The sequence below is a fragment of the Stomoxys calcitrans genome, chromosome 4 (assembly GCF_963082655.1).
Source record: "Stomoxys calcitrans chromosome 4, idStoCalc2.1, whole genome shotgun sequence".
In the NCBI taxonomy this organism is placed as follows: Eukaryota; Metazoa; Arthropoda; class Insecta; order Diptera; family Muscidae; genus Stomoxys; species Stomoxys calcitrans.
The window spans coordinates 10,131,471-10,145,860 of record NC_081555.1 but is presented as its reverse complement, the minus strand read 5'-3'; the positions used below and the strand labels follow the sequence as shown (position 1 = coordinate 10,145,860).

Below are 14,390 nucleotides of genomic sequence, written 5' to 3'. Positions count from 1 at the left end.
CTCTTATTTGAGCCCCATATTGCAATGATCAGCAAATACTTCCCATTTGGGTGGTGTTATGGGGGTGGCGTGACCCCATAGACACTTTTTCTGAACATTGATACCAGATTTGTGCTTTACTTCCGAAGACCTTTCATTTGAGCCCCCTATTGCTATGGTCGAAAATGTGTCCTCTTTTGGGGGGTGTTTTTGGGAGGGGCTGTCCCCAAATACTTGATCCAACATTTGGATATCAGATTCGTTTACTACACCCAAATGCCTTTTATTTAAGCCTCATATTTATATGGCCAGTAAATAGGTCGTGTTTGGGGGGAGTTATGCGGAAAGGAAAGGGTGGGCCCCAAGCAACTTGGTATCAATTACGTGCCCTACTCCCCAATACCTTAATTTGAGCCCCAAATTGTCATGGTGAGCAAATACGTTCAATTGGGGGGTTGCTATGTGGGTGGGACGTCCCCTAGACAGTTGGTCCCTAATGTTGATATCAGTTTTGGTGGAGGGCCGGCCCCCCAAACACTTAGTCCCACTTTTTGATGTCAGATTCGTGTTCTACTCCCAAATACCTTTTTTTGAGTCGCATATTGCCATGGTCGATAAATATGTCCAATTTAGGGGTGTTTTGGAGGCCCAATATTTGGTCCCACATTGTGATATCAAATTGGTATTCTACTCTCAAATACCTTTCATTTGGGTCCCTATATATATCATGTTAGCTTCTCCAAATAAGCGCCATCTGCTGGCTGTTTTCAATGGGATCAACTAAATCTGATTGAAAAGAGCCAGTAGATGGCGCTAATTTAAATGTCAGTGCTACTCGCTTGGAGTGGCTTAACGCCTATAACATTGATCATCATGTGGTAGTTTTCTATAAACGACTATATGATTACTTATTAAATAGTTATCTTTTAGTCTTTTTTTAAATCAAATCAAGTTGCCATATTAAATGATTTTCTGTGGTAAAGAATTAATTTGCCAGTCTTTATATTTGGTGCTGTGGCGATACTTCTTACTATTAAACCATATAAAACTTTTGAACATGACGTGCTGCCCAGCAGCTTAAAATTGATATATACCCGAGGTAGTGGGTATCCAATGTTCGGCCCAGCCGATCTTAATGCCTTTTTACTTGATTTAATTACTTTTTTATATTTATTTTATTCTTTTCGTTAATTTTATTTGAATTTCTATTTTATCTTTTATTTTATTATATTTATTTTATCTTATATCTTAAATTTTGTTTTATTTTATTTGCTTTTATTTTCTTCTAGTTTAGTATATAATTTTTAGTTTTAATTTTTTTTTTTTATTTTGGCATATTTTTGACAAATCCCCCATGGCCTCGCGAAAATCTCCTTGAAATAGCCCATGCATGCCGCCACCTATTTGGCGGCATATTTTCTTTAACTCACCTTAAAGAAGATGCCGAAAAATACATAAACAAATTTAAATAAATAAATTTTATGGTAAAATTTTTTGAAATGTTGCCAACTCGACCAAACTAAGCAAACGTTAGGCTCACGCAATAAAAATTTGTGCGAATTTTCTTTTTGACACAAAGGCGACAGCGACATTTGCTGCGCGCGCTCACATGTAAGCGAGTTTATAGTCTTCCCAAACCATAAACACTCAAGACGGCTATATTTGCCAATTTGGGTGGTTTTTGCAAAAACAAAGTATAATTTGTGGTTATAGGAAAAAGAGAATAGGCAGGGGTTTTAAACAAAATAAAAATAGCACATTGAAAAAGTAGTTGATTTTTCATTAAATATTACTAGCAAGAGCTAATTCTAAACAAAATACACGAAATTAAGTTTTGAAAGTTTTTTTTTTTATTTAAAGAATTTTTTAATTTTTTTTTGCACCTTTGTCCCTTTTTGAAAATTCTTTTTTAAGCTCTTTTGCTTTTTACCTATTTCTACATATGTATCGAGCTAAGTGTTGATTGAATTATGTCTTGCTCAATCCAAAAGACAATTTTTGTGATGAAAACATCAACATTTTTATTTAAATCAATTCCCTATAGACTTTTCTCATATTGTATTTTGATTTAAAAATTCTTGAAACCCTCATCAACATCTTTATTGCCCTCAGCATATCATCTAAACAAAACAGCCTTTCAAAGCCTTGCCTTTTTTGTCTACTAAAATTAAACATTTTTTATACATTTTAGGTGAGATGTGAAAAATAGAGAGGAAAAAAAAAAATCACACACTCTTAAAGTATCAATAAAATTTCCGCTAATATCTTTGTTTAGTGTTAATTTGCATAAACGACAACATTATCAAAATTACCACAATAAATTTTGGTATGAAACTAAAAGAATGTTCACGACTTTATGGTCTATCTGATGACAAGAAAAGCAAAAGCCAAAGCCAATGAGAACAAATATATGGGAAGAGACCACAAGACACATGTATAACATAATTAGCAAAGATTTACATTCTAATTAAGCTAAGGAAAAAATCATGAATAGTGTCCGAGTATGAGAAAATTTATACAAAAACATATGGGCGACATCTGTTGGTCATTTATCAAAGAATATAATGATAAAGCGAAACAAATGTTTTGTAATAATAATTTCAATTTTTAACTGTTGTTTGAAATATAAAATTTTTTTTCGAAATTTAAAAAATAAATTCTATAGAAATAAAATTTTGAATTAAAAAAACTTTCTTTAAAATAAAATTTTGAAAAATTTTTTAAAAAAAAAAAAAATTTTGAAAAAAATTTTAAAATAAAAAGTTTTGCCAAATTTTCTACTGAAATTAAGTTTTAACAAAATTTTCTATAGTAATTAAATTTTGACAAAATATTCTACAGAAATAAGGTTTAGTTAGGTTAAAAGGGTTGTCCCCCATAAGTGAGTTTACTTAGAGGTCAGTTTGGTCCATTTTGATACCCAAGAAAGAAAGAGAAGATGTAAGTCCTGGGACCATGTCGAAGTTATACATGAATTAAAAAAGAAACAAAAGAAATGGAGAACTACAGCGGGCGTAAAGCCATAAGCTTCGCCGGAGCTTATGGCACCGTCCCTTTAACAAATCTTAAGAGACCTTCCAGAGGTTCTCTAGGGACAATATGGGACTCAAAAGATAGGTATTCAGAAGTAGAGTAGGAATTTCATATATTAAAAAAAGGATTCAAGTAACTGGGGGCCGCACAAACCAAAAAGCCCTCTAAAATTAGTTTATTATATGGTCAAGAAAGAGAAATAGGCTTTATAATTTGTTGATATCGGAAGGGGACGGACCCCTAACCCCATAATTTCCCGAAACAGTCATATTGGACGCTCATGTCAATATGGGGCTCAAATAAAAGATATTCGGCAGTAGATTATGAATCTGGCATATAAAAGCAGTTCGAAGTATAGGGGATCACCCTATCCCCCACAAAAAGCCTCAAATGGGCATTTGACCCACCATGACTATATGAGACTAGGTTCGTTTGTTGTTGCCGTAGAACCAAAAACGGCTGAACCGATTTTCTTAAAATTTTCACAGATTGTGTAAGTTTGTCTGGAAGGAACCATAGGCTATATAATTTTTAGATATCGGATGGGGGCGGTTCCACCCCTTTCCCCAAAAATGGACCGATAGGCACAATATGGGTATCAAATGCAAGGTAAAATTTGGATCCAAGTACCCAGCGGGCCGCCCCAACCCAAAAACTCCTTTGAACATATGTATTCAAGGTTCATATTGACATGGGTCTCAAATGAAAAGTATTCGACAGTAGAATTAATATAAAATTAGGTCTAAGTAAGGGGAGGTCGCCCCACCCCCAAATACCCCCAAATGGGCTTATTAACCGACAATATCTATATGGGACTCAAGTGAAAGGTATTCGGGAGTAGATTACGAATATGACGTTAAAATTTGCGTTCAAGTCTAGGTGGCGCTTTTCCTTCCAAAAATTAGTCAAATGGGTTGATTGACCATTATGACAATTTGGGACTCAAATAAAAGATATTTGAGAGTATAAAACGAATTGATATTCAATTTTGAAGCCAAGTGTTTGGGGGTATGCCTTAAAGCATCCCCTAAACTGAACTTCTTTTCCGATTATGGCAATATGGAGCTCAACGGTATTTGGGAGTAAAAAACGAATTTGATATCATTTTCAGGGCAAATAGATATCAAACCAGACCCAAAACATCCTCCAAACGGTTCATTTTAACCGACCATGGCAATATGGGGCTCAAATGTAAAGTAGATTACAAATATGGCATAAAAAGTTGGGTCCAATAAAGGGATTTGGGAGTGAAACACGAATTTGATATCCATATTTGATTCGAAATGTCTGAGGTACCATCCCTCCCCTAAAAAAACACATTTCATTACCCTACTTTTCAAAAAAAACCAGATCTCAGAGATTGGTAATGGGATTCGTTCGAAATTTGTTTTGGACTCTCACTGTCAAAACAAAACATAGTTTCTATTGTTGGGGTCGGGGGCCTTCAAAACCCGCAAAATGGGTATATAGACCAATCGCGACAATACAGAGCTCAAACGAAAGGTGCTTGAGAGAAAAAACGAATATGATATCCAATTGAAAAGCCATGTGTTCCGTAAACTGTCCCACCCGAAAATACCTCCCTATTATATAAAAGCTATTTAATGTGGAAATTGATTGATTTTCGGAACAAAGACTCTGCGGTCCACCCCACCCTCAAACACAACTTATTTACCGATCATGCCATTATGGCGCTCATATTGAATGTATTTGAAAGTAGAGCACGAAGCCAAATACCACCTGAACCGGAAATATTTACCAATACGATAATATACCACTCACAAGAAAGGCATTTAGGAGTGGAGTAAACATTTACCCAGGAACCCAGAAAGGGCAAATTCTCACACATCAATGAAAGCTTTCCGAGTCCGAATGGCGTGCCTCAGTACGACTCCTCTTTGGGGAGAATTTTTATATGAGCATGCATGGTACCTCGCAAGTGTAGTTAGCATTATGAGGGAATAACATTTGTCCGATGTTCTCGCCAGGTTTCGAACGCAGGCGTTCAGCGTGATAGGCGGGCATAGGCTACAGTGGCACTAATTCATTTTCCACATTCAGGGTGAAGTGTCCCCACCCTATAAAGATTTTAGAGAGTTAAAGAAGGCGCCCCGTAGTGGTTCGGTTTTCTATAGAAATAAAATTTTGAAAAAATTTTCTATAGAAGTAAATTTTTGACGACATTTTTTATACATTTCTATAAAAACATTTTCTGTACCATAATAGACCATTTTTTCCCCATTTTCTGAGGTAGGGCACATGAAGAGAACAATTCTGACCTACAATTATTCCCTTTTGGTTTTTACTACATACGGTAAGATAACATCCAGGGAACTTAACACATGCGATAAATGATTGAGCGTATGTTAGACTCGAGCCAGCTGTTGAAATCTCATTTTTGCTTCTTATTTGTTTACCCAATATACCCAATTTTTACATGTATCTTATCTTTCGTTATATAAACTTAACAATTAAGGCACAACAAAATTTTTTTCTCACATTTTTCAACCGCCAACTTTTTCCAAGAACTGCCTTTATGTAAACCCGAATTTGCCAACAGCATAAAAACGGTACTGCATTTTACTAAAATTTCATGTTTTTTGCGGTCTTATCAACAATTCTTATCTTAAAAAAGCACAGCAACATTTACATACATGCAAATAATTCGCAAAACTAAAGTTTAAAACCAAAGAAAAAAAAAATAACAAAAAAATATGCATATGAACATAATATGCGTGCCTCAAACGTGTTTCGAAAATAACTTTTTTTTTTAACTCGTGTCCGAAACTGACGCATTTGGTTTGGGCTGTCATTACAAGACGCATACCAAAGTGTCACGATGCATATGGAAAAAAGACCACAACAAAAAATTATGGTTTATGGGTACAAAATTAAAAAAAAAAACAAAGTAGTTTTTCTTTAATAAAGAGAGCTCATTTAGTTTACGATTGGGAACAGCCATTAAGAAAAAAAATGAGAAAAAAACAAAATCCTCAAAAATAATATGAAAGGAATTTCTTAAGCTTTGAAACAAGTTGCCAACAGTGAACTTGATTAAGTTGGGTCCCAAAGATCCAATGACAGCCTTTTTTTAACCACACCAAAAAGAAAAGAAGCAAAAAAAAAAACAATACAGGCCCAACTGGATTATCATTTGCAAAACCACAATGTTACGCCTGCATTTTTTAATTTTTAGCTCATGCCACAAGCCTGGTTTATCATTTGCTTTGATTTTGCTTTGGCTTTTGTATATCACTTTGCTTTTTTTTTAATTTTTTTCATGTAATTTGTCATATTTAGACAGGTGAAAATATTTAATTGTGGCCTTTCGTTTAAGAGACTACAATTTATTTTATGCCAATACACAAAATTCCAATTTGTATGGAAATGCCAGGGGTGGTAGCAAATGGCAGCGTTTTTTCCATTGGTTTCTCAAGCCATTGATTTATTTCACGCTATATACAAATTATCATAGTTATGGCCATTTCTTGTGAATAATTGTTGATAGGATTTGATTTTTGTTATTTGTTTTATTATGACTTTCCAATGTGGAAAACATCCGGCCATTTATTTCAAGTTATAACCTCCCTAATAACTTCTAATTTGCCAAGAAGCGGAAAAGAAAGCCAGTCAGCTGAAGGGACGGACAGCTAATCAGACTTGTTAGCCATGCGTGGTTTTAATTATAGTCGTTTGGTTAATGCTATTCAAAGATGTTATAGACCCTTTTAAAGGAAAAATGATTTGTGGTTTTGTAGCTGGTAGTAATAAAGCTTAAATGGAATTTTTCGCGCTTTAAAAGTGAAATTTTAAGTTGTGATATAGCAATTAGGGACAGAATGATAGACTTGTAGTTTATTTTGGTGTAGGTATGTGTTTTTTTAATGATCATCTAAAACGCTCCACTTAAATATTCTCCACTTCGCTCAAAATATTCTTTTTATAGAAAATTTTGTCAGCATTTTAATTTAATAGGGAATTTTATTTTTAAAGAAATTTTTAAAATTTTTTGGATAATTTTCCTTTTCTTTTAAGAAAATTTTGTCAAAATCGTATTCTATTAAACATCTTCTTTAATTTAATTTCTTTAAAATCTTTTTCTCACATTTTTATTTTTATTGAACATTTATTTATTATTAAATTTTTATAAAAAAAATTATTTTTTAGAAAATTTTGGCAAAATTTTATTTCTATAGAAAATTTTAGCAAAATTTTATTTCTGTAGAAAATGTTGGCAAAATTTTATTTCTACAGAAAATTTTGGCAAAATTTTATTTCTATAGAAAATTTTGGCAACATTTTATTTCTATAGAAAATTTTGGGAAAATTTAATTTCTATAGAAAATTTTGGGAAAATTTTATTTCTATAGAAAATTTTGGCAAAATTTTATTTCTATAGAAAATTTTGGCAAAATTTTATTTCTATAGAAAATTTTGTCAAAATTTTATTTCTATAGAAAATTTTGTCAAAATTTTATTTCTATAGAAAATTTTTGCAAATTTTATTTATTTCAATAGCAAATATTGTCAACCTTTTATTAGGTTAGGTTGAACCTTTTATGGTTATTAGGTTGCAGATTTTAACCTGCCCCATGCCACTACAGATATACACCTAAGCCATTAATCGGCTGGATGTGCGTTTAAAAACTAAAAAGTAACCTCTAAAAAGTAACCTCTAAGTTAGAAATTCCGTGCTACTTACATAATTCTTAATTGTTTTCCATACCACTCCCCTAAGTTGGTTCATGTCTGGTATCGTGTCCCCACCTAAGTACCGGTGTCTGTTAGCCGCGAATGCCGGGCAATGACATAGCAAATGCTCCAAAGTCTCATCATCTTCCCCACATACCCTACACATGCTATCACTTGCCGCAGCAATTTTGCATAATTGAGCTCATAGCCCTATGTGTCCCGTAATGACACCAAAAACTATACAGGCTTCCTTCTTACTTCCTTTTAGAAATAGCTTCGTTCTATCACGATCTGGATCCCCCAAGTGTAATATGCGCGTTCTTTATCCACTCCCTTAGCTCGAATTGCGTCGACCCGAAAGGCTTAGCAATTTTATTTACGGCAGTTTTCTGGCTGTCTGTCCTTTCACTCCCCCTTACTCCGTTATGGCCCGACACACGAACGATGCGAATTGTGCCATCCTCAGAAAAGGTGTTAGTCTCCTTCTTACACTCGAAGACTGTTCATGATCTTACCGTCCAGCTTGTTATTACCCTTAGGACCATTTTACTATCCGTAATGATGTTCACGCTCGACGTCCCCGCGTTAATCCCACACCACCTCTCTCAATTCGCCCGGATCTCAGCCCGCAGGACCGTATTATGGAAAGGCAGTCTAAAACAGATCTCAGTCCCTGGGTTCTCAATGTAGACTCCCAGGCCCACTCTTTCGCCTAGCTTTGATCCATTCCTAGGGTTCCGTCGGTCCAAGAGTGTGCCGCTGGCAGAAGTGCCCCTGACTCAACCTCAAGTGTCGCCGCAGGTATCCGATCGGAAACCTCTTCCCTTTCTTCCAGGTTTCCTATCGTCGCCTCGATTATACCACGATGGTATGAGCTGCTCCCATCCTCAATCCATTCTCCCATCGCCTTAAGTTTCAACCTTTTATTACTATAGAAATTTTTTTATACCCACCACCATAGAAGATAGGTATACTTATTTAGTATTTCACCTGTTACACCTCGAAATATTGATCTCGTCTCGACATTCTGAGTCGATATAACCATGCCCGTCCGTTCGTCTCTCAGTCTATCAAAATCACGATAGCGGTTGAACGCTTAAAGCTAACCGATCGAAAATTTTCACAGATACTTCTTATTGATGTAATTGATTGACGCTTGCAAAGGGGACCTATCGGTTCAGATTTTGATACTACCGAAATTTGGTACAAAGACTTCTGTTGGAGCTTCCAATATCTGTGCCACGTATGATTCGAATTGGTATATAAATTGATATAGCCCCCATATAAACCAATTCCCGGATTTGGCTTCTTGAGCACCTAGAAGACTCAGTCTTTGTTAGATTTGGCTGAAATTTGATCCATGACGTACACTTATGCCCTCTAACACTTACGTCAAATCCCAATCAGATAGGGTCCTAAATATATATAAACCCCAAATCAACCAATCTTCGGATTTGACTCCTAGATCTGCCAAAAATTTGGTATATGAAGTACACGTGTGTCCTCCCATACCTCTCAATCAATACCCGATTTGATTGTTTTAAAGTCATTCCTTAGAAAGTCAATAAGGGTTAATTTTTAGCAGAATCTTTTGTGGTGGGTACTATTTTCTTCTACAAAATTTAATAGTGATTTGTGTTTATTAGGTCACTCAATGTCCGTGCCGAATTTGGTCCAAATCGGACCATATTTCGATATAGCTGCTATGGGTGCACAAATTATACATTTTTCACCGGATTATGCGGAAAGGTGGTTGAGGTGATGGGTATCCAAGTTTTACTTGTTTATATCAAGTTTGTACTCTACTCTGACCATATTTCGATATAGCTGCTATGGGTGCACAAATTATACATTTTTCACCGGATTATGCGGAAAGGTGGTTGAGGTGATGGGTATCCAAGTTTTACTTGTTTATATCAAGTTTGTACTCTACTCTTGAATACCTTTCATGTGATACCCATATTGTCCCAATAGATTAAAGTGTCCATTTGGATGGATTTTGGGGTGGGGCGTTCCCCCAGATTATATGACCCCAAAGTTGTATATCAATGTCATGTTTTTGGGTTACCATAGGCATTCACACCTAATTTCGTCTCAATCGGTGCACCGATGGAGGCCATCGTAGCACAAATGTTACCATGTTCACCTATGACGCTAAACGCGTGGGTTCGAATCCTAGCGGGAACATCAAAAATATTAGGAGTAGTGGTTTTCCCCTCCGAATGCTGGCGACATTTTTGAGGTACTATGTCAAGTAAAAACTTCTCCCCAAAGAGATGTCGCACTACGACATTGAGCTTAAACTTGAATCGGAGCTTAAACTTAAATTTCCTGTTTCTTAATGTTCATGGGAATATTTGCATTTTTTTTCTACACTCTGGAACTAAAAGTAATTTTCGTTATTCTCTTTCGTTTGGGGTATCACAATGAGCTAACGTATGTATCATTGCAGTTTAAGCTTCTAGGAACCGAACAAGGATGATTGAGAGACCAGTTTACATGGGAGCTATATCAGGTTATATACCGATTTCGGCCGTACTTGGCACAGTTGTTGGAAGTCATAACAAATCACTTAATGCAAAATTTCAACCAAATCGGACAAAACTTGTGGCTTGTAAGGGCTCAAGAAGTCAAATCGGGCGATCGGTTTATATGGGAGCTATATCAGATTATGGACCGATTTGAACTGTACTTTGCAATCAGTTATTGGAAGTCATAAAAGAACACCTCGTGCTAAATTTCCGCCAAATCGGACAAAAATTGCGGCTTCCATGGACTTTAGAAGTCAAATCGGGAGATCGGTTTATATGGGAGCTATATCTAAATCTTAATCTGATATGGCCCATTTGCAATCCTTAACGACCTACATCGATATTAAGTATCTGAGCAAAATTTCAAGCAGTTAGGTTTACGCGTTCGACCTCTATCTTGACTTCGACAGACGGACGGAAGGACATAGGTAGATTGATTCAGAACGACGAGACGATTAGGAATATATATTTTATGGAGTCTTAGACGAATATTTCGAGGTGTTACAAACGGAATGACTAGATTAGTATACCCCCATCCTATGGTGGTGGGTATAAAAATCCACTTGCCACAACCATCCCCCATTTTAATTATCACAGGCATATGTTTAACAACAACAATACCATAAAACTTGAAAATAATTCCCATAAAATAGCATCTTAAAAAACCTTAACGTATAGCATAATTAAATTTTAATGCTAAACATATTAATTTGTATTAGACACACCTATTGTCGTCATTAGGCCACTGAAACGAAGCCGACAAATAAGCATCTATCTAAGCCTTTCTTATGGGCCAATAAAATTGTTGTTCATATTTTTTTTCTTTTTTTTTTTTCTTTGGAAAAAATTAACATAATATGAATTATGTTTAAATTATGGCAAAACATGCTAATAACTATGTTAACATTTACGAAAATATCAATCATTTTTCTAAACCTAAAAAAAAAAACAATGCATAGAAGCTTGTTCTCTGAATTTTTGATTCCAAGCGCAACAAGAGTTTTAATTAAACTCTTCATACACAGATAAGCCAAAATTCGCTAATAAAGTCTTTTGACTATAGCCAACGAATTATTTTTCCCAAGGGGAAAATTCTACAGTTAATTTGTGTTACCCAACACCACTGTTTAGGGGGTAACTTCGAATGAACGGCCTTTATTGTTTGTGGCTAATTTTTGTTGGTTGTCATTAGTTGGTTTTTTTTTAGATTTTTTTCCACCAAACTATTTTATTTTTTAAGTTTATGTTGCCTAAATGTTGTTTCAGCTTTAATTTGCATAAATCAATTAAGGCTTTTTTGTGTTTTTCTTCCATGTTTTCTGTGGTCATTTGTTATCCGACACCTGTCCCGAAGATTTCGTCAGGTCCATTGATTTGGCAGCCAATTATGTGTTGTGCTATTTTGTTGTTTATCATATCTCAATATAACAGTTTATGAATGAAAGTTTTAAAAATGGTTATTTTGACATAGCTTGATGTGACACAAATTAATCTTATGAATTTTAACTATTAATTTGGAGGAAAAAAATGTTGGTATTAAAGAATTAAAGTGCAAAAATAAACATAATAACACAAAATTTGTATGGAAAATTTTGACAAAATTTAATGTGAAAAAATGGACTAAAAGGAAACTTTTAAATAAATTTTTTATAGAAATAAAACTTTAACATAAAATTGTAAAAAAAATTGTATAAAAATGAAATTTTGAAAAAAAAATTATAGAAGCAAACACTTTTTGTACGAAAATATTTGGAGGACATTTTTTTAAAAAAATAAAAAATTTAACAAAATGTTACAAAAATTTTAAATACTACAAAAAAACAAAATTTTACTATAAAAATAACAAGTAAAAGCTAAGTTTGCCCGGGCCGAATCTTGGATTCTGCAAAAATTTTATACAAAATAAGTTGAGTTGAAGGGAATAATTTTATGGTTTTTGGACCGTACTTGGCACAGTTTTTGAAATTATAACAGAACGAATGTCCAACATTTTAAGGAAGTCGGACGAAAATTGAGGCTTTCAGGCTTTCATATGGCAGCTTTATTAGGTTTTAGACTGATTTGGTCCGTATTTGGCACAGTTGTTGAAATTTGCAATAGAACACCGCAAGGAAAATCTCAGCCAAATCGGACAAAAATTGCGACTTGTAAAGACCGTAGAAGTCAATCGGAAGATCGGTTTATATGGGAGCTTTATCAGGTTATAGACCGATTTAGACCGTACTTGCCACAGTTGTTGGAAGTAGTAACAAAACACTATATGCTAAATTTCAGCCAAATCGGATAAAAATTGCGGCATTCTGGAGCTCTTAAAATCAAATCGGGAGATCGGTTTATATGGGAGCTACATCAAGTTATAAACCGATTTGAACCGTACTAGGCACAGCTGTTGGAAGTCATAACAGAACATCACGTGCCAAATTTCAGCCAAATCGAACAAAAATTGTGGCTTCAAGGGCCTGAAGAAGTCAAATCGGGAGATCGGTTTATATGGGAGCTATATCTAAATCTGAACCGATATGGTCCATTTGCAATCCCCAACGACCAACATCAATACTAAGTATATGTGCAAAATTTCAAGTGGCTAGCTTTACGCGTTCGACCGCTATCTTGATTTCGACAGACGGGCTGACGGACGGTCATGGCTAGATCGACTCACAACGTCGAGACGATCAAGAATATATATACTTTATGGGGTCTAAGACGAATATTTCAAGGTGTTACAAACAGAATGACTAGATTAGTATACCCCCATCCTATGGTGATGGGTATAAAAATAAAAAAAGTCAGAAAAAACAGATTGGGTAGGCTTCAGAAATTACACATATCGCTGAAATCCCCTTTAAATGTGCTAGTTGCAGGGAGACAATTCCGAGACATCATTAAAGCAGCAGCCGCTCGCTTTAAACCAGTCGGTCCCATTGCAGACAGTGGTACTCTCAGATAAGCGTTGTGGGATTCGTTGCTCGGACTCCACTAACTACCAACAGAATCAGGGAGCTGAATATGGAAATATACAGAATACGGAATATCTGGCTAGAACACCCGAAGCAATGTAACTTTGGCACCACTTTAGGCAAGCTTTTGGTTTACTGTTCAATCACTCTCGAACCCCGGAAGAAAGGATGACAGGATCTCAGTTACTTATAGCGATATAACTTTGACACAGTCAATTTATTGAGCATCCCAAGAGTGACAAGGCTAGGAGAAAAACCATTCGTCGTATGCGTGTTCTCCAACAGATGGTCAGCCATCTCAATTTACCATCAACTTACCAAGTTACGAATGTCATTCGTTGTGCCAAGTCATCCAAGTCGTTGGACCCCGAGGGAATCTCTACACTGATCTTGAAGAATCTTTTAAATGTCCTTAACCTTTCTTTGAGCACTCCTCTAGTATCCGATGTTTGGGCAGAGTGATCCCGCTACTGAAGCCTGGAAAGGACCCGAGCAAGGGGGAGTCGGGCAGACCGATCTCCCTTCTCTTACCAGTAACCATAACTCTTGAGGGACTACTCCTCTCGAGCCTCGTTGAAGAATTTCCATTCGCCTAGCATTAGCATGGCGCATTCGCCTAAACAATTTGAAGACATCGCCAACACGACCCTCCGGCCAGGCCTGAAACAAAGGGTCACAAATAATCTGTATTGACGCCAGTAAAAAATGCAAATTTGCCCATGAGCATTAAGGAACCGGAGCAAACTTCTCACATATTAATGAGTGCAGTCCTATTCAGGTTTAAGCTCAGTGATAAGGAGCCTCCTTTTTATAGTAAAGTCAGAACGGCGTACCGCAGTTCGACACCTCTTTTGAGGTGTCACTTTTTACATGGCATACTACCTCACAAATGTCGCCAGTTTTAGGAGGTGATAACCAACGCTGAAAATTTTATGATGTTGACGCCAGTAGTTTTTGGTATTTGGAGATAAGAAGACAAAACCCCTTAAATTGAGAAAGAGAGTTTCCAACGCGGGGTATTATCTCCGGCATTGTTTAATCTCTACCTATCCTCTAATCCACCCCATTCAGACGGCATTGAGATCGTATCATATGCGGACGATTAAACGATCTTAGAATTGAAAAACAAATTTTAATCAAAAGGAAATTTTGAATATATTTTCTTAAAAAAAAGATGTCTTTTGAAAAAAAAGATTCG

At 35.7% G+C, this 14,390-nt stretch overlaps 1 protein-coding gene across 4 annotated transcripts in view; it reads left to right on the top strand.

The window, feature by feature from the left end:
* The window catches only part of LOC106081410 (interference hedgehog), a 218,317-nt gene that overhangs the window by 137,963 nt on the left and 65,964 nt on the right, over positions 1-14,390 (top strand). The window lies entirely within an intron of this gene.